This window comes from Parus major, chromosome 14, assembly GCF_001522545.3.
Source record: "Parus major isolate Abel chromosome 14, Parus_major1.1, whole genome shotgun sequence".
In the NCBI taxonomy this organism is placed as follows: Eukaryota; Metazoa; Chordata; class Aves; order Passeriformes; family Paridae; genus Parus; species Parus major.
In genome coordinates, this window is record NC_031783.1 from 139,969 (window position 1) to 146,141 (window position 6,173).

General features: G+C 45.8%; 1 long non-coding RNA gene across 1 annotated transcript in view; it reads left to right on the forward strand.

Moving 5' to 3' along the window:
* The window catches only part of LOC117245132, a 7,007-nt gene extending 4,779 nt beyond the window's left edge, over nt 1-2,228 (forward strand). Inside the window, exon 2 of the long non-coding RNA XR_004499383.1 lies at nt 1,882-2,228. This is a non-coding gene — a long non-coding RNA (uncharacterized LOC117245132). The remainder of the gene's footprint in view (nt 1-1,881) is intronic.
* The last annotated feature ends 3,945 nt before the right edge of the window (nt 2,229-6,173 follow it).

The window sequence follows — 6,173 nt, forward strand, 5'->3', positions numbered from 1 at the left end:
TTATTCTGGAGTTTGGTTTCTTTTCTTCTGCAGATGGTCAGGGCAGATAACCATCCGGGCCCCTCATCCTTTTCCTGAGGGTGGCTGGTCTTCCTATCTTCCGCTGATAACAGTTTGGCTTCTATTGTTCTCCTGATAACTGCTTGGGCCCCAGTGTCCTTGCCCTCTGGGGTTTCCTTGCCTTGTACCTAGGAAATTCTTTTAAACTTAAAACTTGTTAGCAAGAAAAAGGTACATACATAGCTAAAAAGTATTTAATATATAATATTCATCTGCGAGAGCCAATATAATAATAAAAATTTATAACAAGTCTAAAGGAAAGGGTCCAATAAAAAACAGGAATTCAGAAGATGTAAAACATTGTGCCAAATTCTAACCAATAATAACAGAGAAACCGTAGAACTTTCTTGTACTATTAGCATATATATTTGCAGGGGTATTGCGGGTGTGAAAAATGAGGTTCACCCACCTGATATATTTTAGAAGGTTTAATATAAACAAAAAGGCAGTAGGAGACAAAGACAATAAAGCAAAGGGTTAAAATGGCCGGGTGCTTGGCTCTTTGCCAAGGGCACACCTGGTGCTTTGGAAACACCCTTTATATAGCATTCCTGCTACATGGATTTATGCATATTCAAACTTTTCCAGGAACTGTTCTGCATGGCTACTCCTTGGGTCCACCTTTTTAGAGCATGCACATTTGGTTTTCATTTCTCTTTTATCATCTTTTTATTTGGGCTTGGGTTCTTTCTTCTACAGGCAGTGAGCGTTGATAGCGAAGTTGAGTAGCCTGGGCCCCATTCGTCTGTTCACTGGAGCTTATCTCGCTTTGTACAGACAAGACATAGCCCTAACGTCCAAAATTCTTCTTGACCTACACCTGAAAACTTTTTAGCTACTAGCAGGAGAAAAAAGAAAAAGACATAGCAGAAGTTATTCTAACATATATTCATCTTAATACTTGCAAAAACCCAATATCACAATATATATTTATAACACAGGTGAGCTTTTGCTCACTCCAACTATAGGAGGTCCTTCTTCTCAGAGCCTGGGGCAAAGTGCCTTCTCAGCCCTTTGCCCTGACAGAGTCTAACATTTAGGTGCCTTGGTTTGAAAAACATGTGTCTACCAAGGAAGGTGGAAACCTGCCTTGTAGTAGAAAATGTGACTCCATCCAAATTATTGTAACTCTGAAATTACAGGGCTTTCAGGCAAAGAGATGGTAAAAGGAATAACAGTTCTTTATTAGTAGATATATATATGTGTAACAAGGCAAACAAACAAAAACGGCAACAACAACAAACAAAATCCGGAAACCCAACCACAGCCTTCTCTTGGCTGCAGGCACTTTCTGCTTTGGTGCAATTCCGGGCACAGCCGTCAGGGGCGCTGGTGGCCCCTTGCCAGGGAGGGCGGGTGCGATGATTCCCACGCAGTTGCAGGGGTTGCTTTGGCGCGAGCTTGGCCACCTCGCCACGTTGTGATGGCGACTCAGCCAGTGGGACAGAGAGAAAAGGGGGTTTTCTTATAAACCCACAGGGGCAGCTGGTCCCAGTGCCCATCCAGATGGAGACAGGGGCTGTAGCAGGAACTTCAGAGTGCTGGCTGGAATGGCAGAGGTGGGCACATCCAAGATGACAAGCAAAATGTACCAGAAAACTCCGCAGCCTTAGCAGGAGCCGCAGGAGTCGTGTAGACGCAGTGTTGTTATAGATGGGTAATACAATGATTGGCTCTCACAATTAAGGGATTAATAATATGTATATATTAAAGAGATGTTTTATTAATGTATAATTGTGTTATTGTGGTTTGTTGTTTGGATGTCCTCTGTTCTCATCATAGTCCTCTTTCCCTCCCATCTATATTGTTGCCGCTGGACAGCCTTGGTTGGGACACGTGGAGGGAGGGCGACTGCCCGTGCCCCTTGCATGGGGCATTTGTGACTAGGGAAGGCTTGTTACTAGGGAGGCACGGCATGACAACACCTGACCTCCGATCAAGTTCCAAGAAGGTCTCCACCAATGGACAGCGAAGAAGAGTTGACTGACAGACTTTGGGTGGGGCCAGGCTTGCCTGCTGCAACACCAGGGGTATAAAAGGTGACGCAACAGTTTTGTGGTTGAGTACATGGCTGGCGGTGACGGTCTCAGCCGTACTGTCCTTTTTCCTTATTCAGTTCTTTGTTGTATTTTGCTAAGGTTTAATAAAAATTTAAAATTTTAAAGTGAGCAGTCGTTTCTCACAGGGTGTTTGGTTAGGGTGTAGCAAAAAAGCCCAAGACAGTGGCAGAAAGCAGGGGGCTAGGCAGCAGGAGCCGGGCTACTTCACGCACGCACCCAGGAGACGAGCCCTCTGGGAATAGGGAAGGGTTCGGGGTCCCGGGTTTTCCCTGGTGGCACCCAAGTAGATGGTGTGGATCCTTTCCAGTCAGATCAGGTATTACTAAGGTCTCAGTTAAATGGCTGCTCTTAGGAGCCAAGGCTCACCTATGGTAAGGAAGAAAACTGTAACGGGATGGGTTCCACAATAGCAGCAAATTCCCCCGCGGTAGTAGCAGCTCGACTGTTCCCCTCTGGTCCAGAAAGCCGAACCCATCCCCCTGACCCCCCAGCCAATTCTCCAGATACCTTTACCCTTCCCAAGAGAAAAGCCCCAGCTAAGAGTCTGCAGGCAGCTGCACTACTTCCCCCCACCTTGGGCCCTTCTTTTGTCTCTCAAGTACTGGTCGCTATTTTCTCTTAGGCAACAGATGGGATAAAATTCCCAGGAGTGGGGGAGGGGGGGGGAGGATATTCTAGCATTAAGTTTCTACTTTGATGGCACAAAAACAAGGAAAATACGATACTGTTTTTAGTACCTAGAATTCACCTTCAATTAGTATTGAGCTGAAATTCAAGGTATTGCTACAGAAAAAAAGATGGACCACAGTACTACAGGACAGTTGTGGTGGAAGAAGAAATTACAGGTTTTCTTTACAAGTGATTATACTTGTTTAAAAATACATGGACAGCAGGAACTACTTGTGCTTTCTTTCAATAAGGCAGTATCCGGAGGCGTGACTGACAAGATTTAGCTCCAGGGATGGGAGTGTATAAAACCTTTTTTAAAAGGTTTATCTCTATCTATCTCTATCTAGAATAAGAACTGGTTAGTGGTGAGAGGAATGACAGGTTTGTCTTTACAAACAAGCTGTGGGTCTGCTGATAAGATGCAGCTATCAGTGAGAGACAACAGAAACAATGGGATAGATTCCACTGAAAGATGAAAGAGGCACTGAAAGATGAAAGAGGCACTGAAAGAGCACTGTGAATTCCACAAGAGTTAAGAATTAAGAAGGGATTATGCATTGGTGAGGGGGAAGATACCCCAGTTATCAGGCATTCCGGGAAGTCTGTACCTCTCAAGTCCCTCAGCCTATGGGGAAAGAGAGAAGGGACAAGCGGCCGGCCAAGAGTTAGGATAAAAAGGAGACTGCGCCCTCCAAAAATTTGAGAGACCCCATGGCCTCTCCCTTTATTGGAATAAAGTAAAAAGACTCCTCTGTCTCCTTTTTGGACATAAACCTCTAGCGTTTGTGGATTAATTTTTCTGACAATTTTTGGGGGCTTGGTCAGGGATATTTCCACCGTCCAGGGCGGCAGGCAGCGAGCGCAGCTGAAGGCGCGCCTCACCCAGTTTCGGTGATCAGCTCCCCTTGGTGGCGGCCGGCACCGGGCGATCAATTGGGTTCCCGAGACTGTCCAGGAGACACACGAGTGGCGGACCAGGGGGGTCCGTGAAGAGTCCACTGGAAAGGACCACTGAAAATCTCACTGGTGAGTAAAATGGGATCTTCGAGGAGGAAGCCTGGGAGGGCACCCATGGAGGGTAGCACAGGTAAAATAAGGCACCCATGGAGGGTTGAAAGGGTACAGCCAGGAAGGGGCCCCTGCAAAAGGGATGACGATCCCATAATACCCCCGGAGAGTCCCTTGGGGAGAATGCTGAGATCTTAGGACAGATTATGCATTCACCCAGAAGTAACTATGGAGATGATGGCAAAATATTGTTATTATGTATGGCCAGAGTATAAGTTGCCAAATGGACTTATATGGCCATCTTATGGAACAGATAGAATTCATTTGCATTGAATTCTGTGGAGGCATCTAGAGGAGAATTGGAAAGGATGGATTGAAAGGGAATGTGAATTGATATGGTTTAAACAAGCAACAGGAGAAATCTATGTGCTAAGAAGAAAAGGAGAAGAGGAAAAAGGGGGGGAAGAGGAAAACAGTGAAGATTAGGATGTTTTTCAGCACCTTCCCCCGTCTTGTCCTCTGGTGTTACCTGCTGACCCAGGGCCAGCTGCAGATGCCCTGTATCCTCACCTTCCAGGGCAAAGGGATCAGGGAAATGCTGTTCCTACAGCTCCACCTGAGAATAACAATGGGTAGGGGGAAGGGAGCAGCATATCATATCACCCCCTAGGACCAGAAGGGGAACTCAATTTAGAGCATCAGAAGCCCCCCCAGACCCAAGAGACAGGGGTACACCAAATGCCACTCCGCCAAGTCCCTTTGGGAGGTCAAGAGGGAGGATTTGGGTTTGTAATCGTACCACTTACTACCTAAGATATAAGAGGATTGAAAAAAGAATTACCCCCACACTTGGATGATCCCGTAGGGGTGAGGGAAAAGATAGAAGAATATTTGGGAAATGCAGATTATACCTGGAAAGACTGGGATTTTCTTTTGGGGATTTTGTTTGGGCCATCAGAGAAACAAATGATTTTGCAAAAAGCTTGGCAGCTGTGGGAGGATGAACATCCACAAGCAGTGGGGGGATCTGGACCTAATGCACCTACAGTGGATGATGCCATCCCCCAGGTGGACCCCCAGTGGGACCCAAATAACCAGGCCAGCCTGGCTCGCCTCCGCGATTACCATGCTTATTTGATTAGGGCAATCAAATCAGCAACTCCTAGAACTAACAACATAGCTAAGGCTATGTCGTTAGAACAGGAGAAACATGAAAGCTCCTCTCATTGGCTAGAGAGAATTAGGGATGCCTTGCATAAGCATGGAGGAATGGACCCTGAAGGGCAAGCCTTTGACACTTTGTTTAAAGTACAATTTGTTACTAAGACTTGGCCTGACATAAGGAAAGGAGTACAAAAAGATTAAGAGTGGCAGAATAAGCCTCTAGAGGAATTGGTGAGAAAAACACAGCAAATATATGTAAGAAGGGATGAAGAAAAAGTAAAAGCTAAGGCAAAGATGATGGCAGAGTTTTTGCAGCCCCAAAAGAATAAACCACAAGGTCCAAGAGGTCCTCTGGGGCAGAGGGGACGGGGTCGGCCACAAAGAAGTGTCCAGGGCATTCCCTCTTTGACAGGGGAGAACCGACTCAAACAACAGCTGGGGAGGAACCAATGTGCCATCTGCAGGGAAGAAGGGCATTGGAAAAGGGAATGCCCACAAAAACAGCTGGACCCACAAGAGGAAGAAGTCCAGAGGATAATGGAAATGGATTGTTAGGGATGTCAGGGGCTTCCATTATACCAGGGACCCACCACTCAGGAGCCCTTGATAACTTTTAAGGTGGGTCCGGATCGAGAGGAAGTGTGTTTTCTAGTAGACACAGGTGCTTCTCGATCTACCTTGAATTTTATACCTAAAAGGGGGAAACTGTCAAAAAGATCATTGGTTATTCAAGGAGTAAGCAGAAAAGATGAGCGAGTGCATTTTATTCAACCGCTGTTAATAGATGTGGGGGACAAGTTTGAAATGCATGAGTTCCTGTTTGTTCCTAATTGTGATTGTAATTTACGGGGAAGAGATTTGATGGCAAAAATGGGAGTGCAAATTAGTGTTATAAAAAATGACACCGAGTCCAGCACTGTAATATCTTTGTGTAAAATGTCCGAGAGAGCTTATGCTGAAATAGATCCGGAAGTGTGGGCAGCCCTGAGGAAATATGGAAAATTAGACATAGAGCCTCTCCAAATTACTTTGAAGAAACCAGGACAAGTTGTGTCAAAAAAACAATACCCTCTTTCAAGGGAGGGAAGGAAGGGGTTACAGCCTATCATTGAGTCCCTGCTAAAGGCAGGTCTGTTGGAACCGTGCATGTCTCCTTATAACACCCCTATCCTGCCAGTTAAGAAACCAGATGGAACCTACAGAATGGTGCAA